The sequence below is a fragment of the Lacerta agilis genome, chromosome 2 (assembly GCF_009819535.1).
Source record: "Lacerta agilis isolate rLacAgi1 chromosome 2, rLacAgi1.pri, whole genome shotgun sequence".
Classification (NCBI taxonomy): domain Eukaryota; kingdom Metazoa; phylum Chordata; class Lepidosauria; order Squamata; family Lacertidae; genus Lacerta; species Lacerta agilis.
This window is the reverse complement of record NC_046313.1, coordinates 24198578-24210705: the sequence shown is the minus strand read 5'-3', so window position 1 is coordinate 24210705 and position 12128 is coordinate 24198578. Positions and strand designations below refer to the sequence as shown.

The window sequence follows — 12128 nt, the reverse complement described above, 5'->3', positions numbered from 1 at the left end:
CCAGCATGACTAAGCCGCTTCTGGCGAAACCATAGCAGCACACAGAAACACTGGGAGCCAGTTTGGTGTAGTGGTTAAGAGCGGTAGACTCGTAATCTGGTGAACCAGGTTCGATTCCCTGCTCCTCCGCATGCAGCTGCTGGGTGACCTTGGGCTAGTCACACTTCTCTGAAGTCTCTCAGCCTCATTCACCTCACAGAGTGTTTGTTGTGGGGGAGGAAGGGAAAGGAGATTGTTAGCTTAGGGTAGTGATAAAGCAGGATATCAAATCCAAACTCTTCTACCTTCCTGCCAGAGCGGTACCTATTTATCTACTTGCACTTTGACATGCTTTTGAACTGCTAGGTTGGCAGGAGGCATGGCCCATGGCTTCCTACTAAAACCCTGTAGCTTTTCATACCACAAATGTTCTGTTGCAGGGGGTGGGGGGGCTGTCCCGCTTTCGTTGCTCTATATAGCACAAGAATGTCCCTCCAGACAGCGATAATGTCGTACCATTTGGGAAGTGTTGCCAAACAACTAAAAAGAAGCAGAAAGATGTGTGGACAGTCCAGTACAACTAATGAATTATTATTATCATTATTATTGTGTTAATAACTTGTTGCCAAATATACCTGCAAAAAAAGTCTGATGGGGCCCTGATAAAGTTGTAAAAATAAACAGAAGCCAACTTAAGCAGAAAATACATTTTCAAAGCCTCTGCACTTTACAGATTACACCAATTCCCCTACACAGCAATTGAGTTCCATTTAGCAATGTTATAACGTGTCCCTTAGCTCTGCTTGGCAGAATACCGGTACATTTCTCCAAGTTAAGCATAAGAGTGGAAATGGGATGGGATCCCAGAAAGTAACAGACACATTTTTGTATCCCTTTAGAGAGGACAAGCAAGGACACACTCAGAGGGGAAGCCATAGATCTATGGAATAATTAATAAGCACGTTTTGGCTCTGTGCATATGTTTGTTATTATGAGAGGTGGAATGTTTTCCAAGCATGATTGTGAGCACCTGCAGCAAAGAAGCAATTACATTACATGTTCCATGGACTCTCCAACAAGGCCCTGTACTCTAGCCTCTTCACTATGATGAAGCAGCATCAAATTCATCAGACATGTCACATAATTTCCATTGTCACCAGCTAAAGAAAACTAGCCTGCACCTAGGGCTGTTAAGAAACATCAAGCCCAAGCTTAGACAGTGAACAGGTATAGCCAGTGGGCCACATGTAAATGGGCCTTTCTTGTTCTTAGTGGGAATGTGATGGTGAACAGGGAAATAAATGTGTTTCAGTTACAATGTGGCCTGTTTCAACAATCAATGATTACATTAGGTTATGCCTTTCATAGCGCTGTAAGCAGAAACCCAAATTCCTTGGTTGTATCATACATGCCATGCAGATATGGCTCTTTGCCACCATTTTCTGTCATAACAGCATTCCTCAAGGACTTGTTCCAGAGCAAAGAGCATCCTTACATCTCAGTTCTATTCCATGTATACTTAGAAGTAATTCCCACAATGTTCAATGAGGCTTGCTTCCAGGAGTGTGTGCTTGCATTGCAGTCTTAATGACACTCGTGAAAAGCAGCTGAAGTCGTGCGGACACCTTTTCTCATATGCAGGGGAAGCTGCCATTAGTCCATTCTAGCTCATTCCTCTTCTCCAAGTAGCAGGAGCCCTCCAAACGTTTCAGGCAGAGAGGCCTCCCAGCCCTGCTGTATGGTATCCTTTTAATTGGTGATGCAATGGACTGAATCTGGAGCCATCTGCATCTATGCCTGCCCCTATCAGCATGGCAAAGCCTTCCAAGCTATAAAGGTAGAAATTAAAGTGTACGGTATTTAAGGTGAGTCCAGGTGTTGTGAAATCAGAATATTACTATCATTCATACCAATGAAAAGCTAATGTCCCGTTACCAAATCAGAATTGCAAATTGAACTTCCACAGAATTTAGCGCTTTCTTCCTTAATTTATGCTGTGCTTTTTCTCTTGCTGGGGGGGGGGAAGTGGTATGTAAGGAGAAGAGATGGTTGGCATCTCAGCTTCACGGAGCTAACTTGTCAATGGCTTTAGCTGCCGATGCTTACAAGGGGAATGGGATGAGCTAGTTGTCTTTGAGGATCAGACCGCTGGGAGTCAATCAGCCTTGACAGCGCTGCTGAGTTTTGCACTGTGATGGCTTGAGCATCTCCCAAGGGCAAAAGGCAGCCACTTATCAGCACTTTGCCAAGCATGGAAGGAGGCAGCAAATAGCTCACAAATAGCAGGGGGAGAAAAAGCCACATGATCAAAGCTATGGGGAGTGCAAATCTGCTTCCTTAACCCCTCCCACCGTTACCCATCACTGTTTGTTCTCATAAGTACATTTAGTTGCTGGTTTAATAATGGGAAATGATAAGTGAAGCCTAAGGAGCTAAGGATTTAGGATATTGTGCACTGGAGCAAATGTACAGGTTGGACTTACAATGGATGCATGCTAGCAATGCACAGTAATGTGTGACCCACATTCTGGAAATTCATGAGCTGTCTGCCTCCTCCTATCTCTTTCTCTAAGCAGAGCTCCTGCATCCCAAGAGAAAGTGGCAATAGCCAGAGGACCACAGACAATTATGGTGACTACCGCTCACCCATCCCCTGAATGCCCAGCACAAAGTGAGAAATGTTCTCCCTTCCCTAAGTTGCAGAGAATTCACTGCGGTGCAATCCTACACATAGGGTGGTATCAGATTAATTCACTCTGTTAGCACATGGATTTCCGTTTGCACAATGGAACTTCTTCTTCCACCAGAACAGATTTAGGGGGCAAGCGGTGAAAGGAAGGCAAGAGGAAGTTCTGTTACACAGCCCAAAGTTCTTCTGCTAACAGAACTGCTTTGTTGGCCACCACCCTCAGTTTCCTGGGAGTAAGCTCCAGATGAACTCATTGATGCTTACGTTCAGACTGCTTAGGTTCAAAACACATTGAGATTTAGCAAAAGATCCGCATCCAGCTGAATTCCAACATTCGACTTTTAATAAGACATGCAAACAAGGATCTTGCAAACAAGTGTTAACGGTTTAAACTAGTAGTGTGAAGTAGGAATCCCATTAAAGAAAAGGAAATACACATTAGCCTCTGCTTGGTTATTTCTCTCCATCTGTTCCTCTCTGCTAATCTGCCACAAACAACCCTGAAAGCTTCATTCACTTGCCAGACCAAGTGAATTTTCTGTGGCAGAAGATGATGTCCTGCTGGGGGGGGGGGAATCCTGACGCTTCACTCCCCTGCATTCTCTTTCCACTACACAACTAACGAGGTATGAGGCAACTTTTGCTTCACAGGGGACCTTCCCGCAGAACTTGAACTAAGTGACCCTTTTACTTTGCACCCTGCGTAGAGAGATTATTGGAAGCAGAGCTAGCGAGGGGGAATTGTGTTGCTTCTGACTAGTCCAAAGCCCAGATCAAAGTGAGAGATAAGATACAGCAGTGCTGCCTGTTGCTCTGCAGAGTGGAAGGCATGGAGACCAAAAGAAGGTGGAACCAGAGCCAATAGCAGGCAGAGCCAACTCGCTTTAATTTTGCTCCTAAATGCCTCCCTGCTAAATTCTACAACACTGAAATTAAGGAAAAGGAAGCTGGCAGGCAGTGCCCTCCCCCTGGACTGGTTGCAAGTAAAAAGGCAACAATGCCATACTTGAAAAATCCACCCTGAACCAAGTGGGGAGGGCAACTAGGTGGAGTTTGGAGCACTCCCACTTTTGGAAGGGAATAATCACTTTTTTGAAATTCCACTATTCTAAAAAAATAATGCTCTAATTCTTTAAATAGGAGCTATCACAGCATAAATACACCTTTAAAAAAAATATTAGGTGGGGCAATGCAGCTCCTAGCTGCAGTCCTTTGAAGGCGAGACTCTGCTGTTATACCGGGCCCAAACCAGATAAAGAGTGGGTACAGAGGGGGTTGATTTGTTCATCTGTTGTATTTGCACCTAGTCTTTCCTCCAGACCACCGTTCTATCTTCACAACAACAAGGTAAAACAGGCTGAGGGATAGCAATTGACCAAGGTCACCTGGTGAGATTCACAGCTGAATGGGGATTAGAACCTTGATTAACAAGCATTCCAATACTGGCTTTCAAAAGGAAGATGCAAACAGAATGAGGAAGGGGTGTCTGGGCTTTGGGAGAGGGACAGTAAGTGGGCAACTGAAGGGTCTGAGGATGTAAACCGGTGTGGCGTAGTGGCTGGAGTGTTGGATCAGGACCAATAAACCTAGTTTCATTGCTGAATGCAGAGATGGAACCAATTCAGGCAACCTTGGCCAACCACTGTGTTCTTTGGCTAACCTACTTCATAGGGTTGTTGTACCGGTATGCTGCAATAAAGCTCCTTGGAGGAAGGGTTGGACACAAATATGATAAGCTGGGTGGGGGTCCTTAAGAACTTTGCAGTGTATGCAGATTCACATGTGAGATAATGGCACTCTAGCAATCCTGATTACCATTCCCCGGTCCTCTCCTCCACAGGAAAGTTGGATTTACGTGACAGGACATTCTCCAAGCAGGAGGAGGCCGACAGTGAGGCAAAGCCATCTTGTTTGTCCATTGTAAACCAGCAGAGAACCCACGAGCATGGTTGGCATTTAGAGCACTGCTAATGAGGTAGGAAAAACAGATTTTTCTAACGGTCCTCATATTTTGTTAGGGTGTGTGTGGAAACAGCTGACAGTCCTCTAGCAGCATAATCAGGATTTTCCTTGGGCAGTGGTGACCAAGCCATGGTTGGCAACAGAAATAGCTGCTCCTTTCAGTCCCTTGAAGCATCACATCACATATCCTCAGATGGAATCTGATCTGACCAGCCGGAGAGCTCCCTTCACCTGCACCAGAGTCCTTCTCATCAAGATGCCACATCAACCTTTATACCCTGACAAGACTCTCTAGTAAACCTGGAAGATAATTAAATGAGTCTCTGGGACCGCTGCTATTACCAGAGGCGATTGTTGGAATTTTGAGACATCATCAATTTCCAAAGAAAGAAGAGGCACTGAGAGGTGTGTGGGGTTTTTTTAGTGCATCTGAATAATTAAAATGCCTTGAGCCATCAAAATACAATTGGGAGGGCACAACTGCCCAGAAGGCTCACCTCAAATCACCTACTCAGAAGAGCAAGGTGAATGATTCAGGAACCTGACTGTCTTGGGCTTGCATATAAACTGGAGATAACTGAAAGCATAGTTTAATCATTAAGATAATTCCTCTGTAGGCCGGGGCTTCTCACCAATCAGTTACAAGGAGCATTCCGGTATGGTGGATTTGCTAGAACTGTTTCTTGGTCTAGGTACCTTACAAAACCCTCTTTTGCTGAAACATTATCACATGACAGGGGAACAGCAGCCATCCTCTCCAGTGTGGAGAAATTAAAAATGCCTGAAACTAGATAAGTGGTCATGATCTGCAGATGGTGACAGATGTCACAGGATAGGCTGTAACAGTGGGGTGATTTCTGCAATTGTGTGCATTCACATTCTGACAAACAAAAGTGGCTTTTGAGATGCTTAGGGCCCCAAAATTGGGACGGACACACACACACAAGCTTGGAAATGTTAAGAATCAGCTCCCACCACATGTAAAAGAGAGCAGGTGTTTACCAAGTCCTTTCTCTTTCTCTCACTAATCTAAAACTCCAGATTATTTGAATCCAACATAAATTCTTCACATGCAGAGTCTCTGTAAATAACAGCTCCTTGTTGTATTTGCTCAAACTGTTTCAGGCCTCTCTCTCCCTCTCTCAAGGCACTTAGTTAAATGAATAATGTTAAAATGTAGCAGTTTGAAATTTAGTAACACATTTCTTAGAGGAACAATAAAACAGAGGGCAACTAGCACTGCTTCTTTCACTCTTTGATATATATTGGAAGATAAAGGAGCCAGGAGAGAAAACCCACCTTTATTAGGTTGTGTCATTCCAAAAAGGGTTCCCCCTGGCTACCATTGCATTTAATTAGATAAGGCCATTGTGCAATTGTTTCACGGGTCCAATTACTGTTCAGAGGAATCCAGAGGTCTGGCTTGTTTTATCTGCTTAGAAAAAGAAGAAAAAAGCATCAATCAATGGTTTCCCTCCCCAGTTCTTTTCCATTGTGCCCTTTGGAGTAGCTAAAATAAAAACCTAATCGGAACAAAAGGATATCAAATGGGTTTTTCAAAGCTCTTCTCTTGAACGAGCAGCTGAGAGATTGGCAGCAGAAGGCAAGCATCTCCACTGGGATGGGATCCTAATATGGGTTCCATGCCCTCAGGCCTCTGTGCCAACCACTGCCAAGCCCGAGTGGCTATCAAGACTGGCTGCTGCCCAATCAGCAGCTTTTCAACTCCACCACATGCTTGTTCTGCCAAGTTCCCTTTAGGTATCTAAACATCTAGCATTTCCAGCCCAGCTCAGGAGATTGATTTTAATCTCTCCTGACTGCCTTGTCTCATGCAGACATGCAGTACACCAGCACTGACTGGGGTACTCTCCAAACTGTGTGCACTTTTGGTTAAAATTAGCTGGAGTTACAAATCAAGAACTGTTACTCTCCAAATAGAAAGAAGAGTGGTGTGTTGGACAGCAGACTGGGAGAACTGTGCCTGCCTCCTGCTCCAGCAGAACACCTGGGGAAACTCATGGTTCGTGCCTCAGGTTTCTCATGATTAAAAAAAAATGTGGATCATAAACCACTCACCGTCACCGGTTCCACCTATGGAGGTTATGATATTCAACAGAGTATTGGAAACTATTCAGATGAAAACACAAGGGTTTACCTAGCATGAAATATATGAACCTAGACAGCCCATCTGACAACAAGTGGCGCTCCTACATCAGAACTATAATGGACATAAGAACAAGGTGCTTGAAAAGGACCAGGGCATGAGGTGTCAGTGGAGCTACAAATATGACTCTGTTCTTTGCCATTTAATCTGGTTAAAGAAAAAGCATTGCCTGCTCGAAAAAGCTAGTCCTATTTATTTACATTTTTAAAATAATGCTTAATTGTTTCCAAGTGATATACAAAATGAGTCCTATTAATGTCAACGGAACCTGTCTCCAATTTATTAATGCATACAGGACTGCAGTCTATATCACATGACTAACCTTGACCATTTTCTTCAAGCAACATGAATAATTCATGGTATTGACTATGAAGAGATCCACTCCCTGAGACCTCTTTAGAAAGGATTAGGCCAGGGCTAGTATAATCTGTGTTTCTCCAGATGTTGTTGGACCCAAATTCCCATCAGCCCCTGTCAGCATAGCCAATGCTCAGGGAAGATGGGAGTGGCAATAGCTCACTCCACCCCTGGAACAGGCAAATCCATGGTGGCTCTCTCAACAGCCATGACAATTACCTGGAATTTCCAGGTTCATATGCTAATAACAAACAACAAGCAAAGGCCAACAGCTTCACTTTCCTACTTTCAGGTTCCTCAGAGGCATCTGTCAATCTGTTGGAAATAAAATGCTGGACTAAGTGGATCTTTTTCCAATTCACTATACAATTATTTTACTTTCTTTATATCTCAGCTTTTGATACCCTGCCCAACTGACTCCATGTAGTTCTGCACTGCAAACCTCAAGACAAATATGTTTTCTGTGGGCCAACAGAATTGTTATCTGCAAACACATTGTTTGCGTGAGACATCCCTTCAGAATCAATGTTGGTGTTAAAATTGCAGGCGGCTCAGTTTCTTTCTACTGGAAGTACATATGGGAGCAATAAAAGCTGACTCCATCAGATGACACATCAGATTGGGATTCCCTTTTAACCATCACCAATGGGCTGCTGTCCAAGTGGAGATGGAAGAACATGGAGCAGTTCTGGCAAAACGCCACAAGGCTAGCGCTAAAGCACAGAGGAAGTGTTGGATGAGTAGTAAGCTCCTCCTGTCTGTATTATGCTTTGCCAGTGGCTTGTTCCATAAACCGGCAGTGTAGCAAATGTTAATCTGCACAGTGAAGAAATAATTGGCCCAATCTTATACTCAGTACATCCTGTTGTGTGGCTATAGAGCAGTAGTGAGGAACCAGTGGCCCTCCTGACATTACAACTTCCATTATCACTGGGCCATTGGCCATAATGGGAGTCTGGAATTTTAAAGATATATCATTTACTGTACATTGCTTGATAATAAATTGTAGTGAAAAGGAAATCCACATATCTTGCTACTATGTATATGGATAACATTTTATATGCTCATTTGTCTATATCTATTTTGCTTATATCGATTTTTGAATTTGATATTTTGCTGGTCTCTTTTAAATTGTTAATTACCTTGGCCCTGATTCATGGAAAGGTGAGATATTTATAGTGAATACATAAAACTTAATAGTTATGAATAAATTCCCACAAGGCATCCCAAAGCAATGTACAATTGTAAATTATAATTCTTAAAGGGCAAAAGAAAGAAATAGGTTTTGTCTTAGCCTTCTAATGCAGAATCTTGGATTCTGGTCACATACTTCTGGACCTCTTGTTTCATTTTCTAAAAAGCTGCTTGCTAGCCCTTACAGTTAAAAGAGTAGAGTAGGTGGTGGGCGGGCTATAATTGCCTGACTGCCAAAAATCGAGAAAGGTAGACTGGAAAGCAGTGATTTGAAACAGCACAGAGATTACCATCTGCCCTGCCCCCGCCTGATTTTGTTGTAGGGACTTTTTGTTCAGGGACTCCTCGGCACTCCCTATGCCAGGGGAAAAAATAATAATGATAATAATAATAAGTATGCCTTTCGCTGAGACAATGGCAAGCTAATTCCGACTACGCCGAGTTTGCAGAGGGTTTCGGTTAACGTGGGCTCGCCTGCTTGACACAAATCCCATAAAAGCCTTGAACTTTCAGGAAACCACGAAAGCTCATACCAAGAACAAACTTAGTTGGTCTCTAAGGTGCTACTGGAAGGATTTTTTTTTATTGTTTATATTGTTTTGCCCATTAGCAAGGCTGAGCGATGTGTCAATCCCTTTCTGGCTCTCTCTCTCTCCCCCTCTCCACTCCCTTGCCCTGCCTTCCTCCTCCACCTCTACAAGGCACCGGGAAGAGCCGGAGCGAGGCATTCAGATTTTGAATGGAGGAGACCTGGGCTAGCCTGATGACGTCGCCTTCGCCTATTGGCCTTTGGGTGGCGCGACGTCACAGACGGGTCGGTGACTGGGACGGCAGGGCGGGGAAGGGGGGGGAGGAGCAGCAGCAGCGGAATGGGTTTGAGCAGTCTGAAGCCGGAGAGGAACACGCCGGCGGGGATCCCTGGGCAGGCGCGGGCATGGGGTGGAAATGCGGGGACGGAGCAACGAAGCAGCTGAGCCGGTAACATATAGCAAGGCCTCCCCTCGAGCCAAGGGGTGCCGAGTAGCCTAGGTACGGTTGCGAAGGGGCGGGGTGCATGGCTTGCTGGCCTTGGAGAAGAGACCGCGGGGGGGGGGGGATGCGCGAAGGGAGGCGCCAGGTGTCGGAGGGTTTGGTGGGTGTGTATGGGAAAGGGACGGAGTGAGGAGGCGCAGTGGGGTAAAGGGTGCCCGTCGGAAGAAGGGAAAACCCTGCCTTGCCGGGAGGATCTTTGTCTACTTAACCTTGCTACTGCCGCCGCCGCCGCTTTCTCAACTTCCCTTTGCACGGAGGTTTTGCGGGAAGGGAGTGCCTTGCCCTTTTATTATTGGGAAGAAAGCGCCTCCCTTTCATCTGCCTTTCCTTTTGGTTAGCTCAGAGATTTTTGTTTGCTTTTGGAACCCCTTTTCGTTGCTTCCTTGCTATTTACAGATGACGTTCTTTAATAGTTTTTTTTTTTTTTTTTTTTTTTAAGAAAGACAATAAAAAGGTGCGTGTGGAGAATTCTCTGTAAATAAGAACAAGGGAATTTCTCATCAAGAGCTCCTCCTCCGGACAAAATACCCTCGCAAAGTGCAGAGTTGCAGAACTGGACTTTCTAAAATAAGGAGCGGCTTTTTGCATATCTGTAAATGTTTGTAGGGCTGGAAGGCAACGAGCCGCCGTTGTTTTCTGGGCTAATGCATCTGCAACCCATTGATTGGCCGCCGCCGCCCGCCCCCCTTCCTCCCATCTCTCCCCTTTCCCATCAATGCCGTTTCCCAAGGGAGGAAAAGGGAGCGGGGGGGGCGAGGGCGGGGAGGGAGAGCATGGGAAAGAATCGACTGGAATCGCTATTTGGTTTTGATCATTCTAGCTGCGCAGAGAGGAGGCTAATTGGGTTGGCATTTGGAGAGCGCGTACGCTCGCCGAGGTGAACCAGTTAGCTAGCCTCTTGTTTTATTCTTCTCGAAGGAAGGCTTTCCCATTGTCTCGACAAAAAGCGAGCGTGTCTCTTTAAAATTCCGTGAATGAACGCTACGACGCGGGGATGAGTACTGCAGCTCGGTGTGTGTGTGTGTGTGTTGTGTGTGCGCAGAGACCAAAGCGCGAGCCAGGGAGAGGTAGAGTTGCGGGAAGCCGCACACAATCCTGGAATTTGCTTAGGTATAAACGCGCTTGGAAGGAGCGAGTAGCAGTTTTGGCAAGTGCTAAATCCTAAAGCAAAGGAGAAGCCCAAACAAACCAGCTCTCCTCTGGCCTCTGCGTGGATCAGCGTGGGAAATTATTCCCCAAAGGGGTGGTCGACAACTTCTGCCGGCAGGCGCGCCAGCAAGGCTTTGAAGCATTTGTTTTAGCTTGTGCGGATCCAAAGGGAGGGAGGTCACTTCGGAAAGGAGGCGCTTGAAAAGGAAAAGGTAGCCCTGTAGGATGTCTCTGCTTTTGCAGGAAGGAGGTTTGCGAGTGCGGCTCCGAAATCTTCTGTGCTTTTCTGTCTCCACTGAAAATAGTGGGTGACTTGGAATATTAGATTTCTGCACCCTCTCAAAAAGTTTAAAGTTGCTTTGAGGTGTGGAGGCAGTGGGTGTGTATTGACTACCCCCCCCCCCCCGCCCCAGAAAAGCCCACTTTGTAACCAGTCTGTTATCCCAAAGCAACAGCTGCAGAGTATGCTTTCTTGCCCATCGATCATTTCCAGCCTTAGAAGGTTCTTTCACCTCCCCCATTTTGGGGGGGGCGGGGGGGGGAGAATTGTAGTCTTTTCCCCTTTTACCATGGGAGGATGATGTGCTCTGCCGTCCCTTGTGACTGTTTCAAGGGTGAAAGAGAGGGTTGCTGCCTCCCACCCAATGGGACTGATTGAAATTCAGCTTCACAAAGAGCTCTGAACTAGAGTTCCAGACAAAGGAAACTGCTAGGGTTACGCTTCTCTTCCCTCTGCTTGCTTGAATTTCATGCTGCCTTGCCAAGTTCTCTATAAGCGGCTCTGTTGTGCAGCTTCTCATTCCCCTCCTGCAATAGACAAGGATAAACTTGTCCTGTTAACTGTAGTTTTAACTTCTTCTTTTTCTGGGCTGATTCCAAGGTGGCCTTCTTCACGCTTACTTGAATAAGCCTGTGTGCCTGACTTGTGAGCCTCAACAGAGATGCTCCTTTCTATGCTTGTGGCAAGATGTTGGCAGATGTTTAGGCCAGCAGTCCCCAGATGTTATGAATTATTTAGCAAACGCACATGCACAACCATCTTTTGTGTGTGCAAGTAGGGAGCAATAAACAATATAAACGTTAGTGATTTCTGTTGGTTGACCTGTTCAGTCAAGTGACACACTGATGCCTTAACTCCATCAAGGTCTCTGTGATTTTGACCTATTTTGTTTTTGCAGGGGGAGATTGGGATGGCTGTTGAGTTCTACAATGCATAGTACAGTATACCACATAATTTAAACTGAGGTCTGGCCCAAGATGTTTTGCTGCCTGAGGCAAAGAAGTTTGCCCTCCCCATAAGGTAACTGAACTGAACGGGCAGTTTTGAATCAGTACTGATTTGATAGTTTGGGTGGGACATGCCACGCCATGTAACATTCACAACTCTATCCTCCAAGAGAGGGGAATGTGGGCTTAGGAGGAATAGCATAAGAGCTGCTATAGCATCTGCTTAAGGCAAGTTGCCTTACTTTGCCCAGTGATAAGGCCAGCTCTGCTTAAGTTTCCCAAAGAGATTTTGCTCTGCAACCTGATTGTAGGAGTGTTTTAAAGTTTCATTGGGTTCAGTGGGAAAGTGTTCAATGAGTGTGCCATGTTAGT

General features: G+C 45.4%; 1 protein-coding gene across 3 annotated transcripts in view; it reads left to right on the top strand.

Moving 5' to 3' along the window:
• The window catches only part of CDC42EP4 (CDC42 effector protein 4), a 39380-nt gene that overhangs the window by 5734 nt on the left and 21518 nt on the right, over nucleotides 1-12128 (top strand). The window contains exon 2 of one of the 3 annotated variants that reach the window (XM_033138938.1): nucleotides 4509-4643. The gene's annotated coding sequence lies outside the window, so the exon portion shown is untranslated. Of the gene's footprint in view, nucleotides 1-4508; nucleotides 4644-9212; nucleotides 9378-12128 lie in introns of those variants that run through there. The other 2 variants (XM_033138937.1, XM_033138936.1) reach the window with 2 other exon arrangements.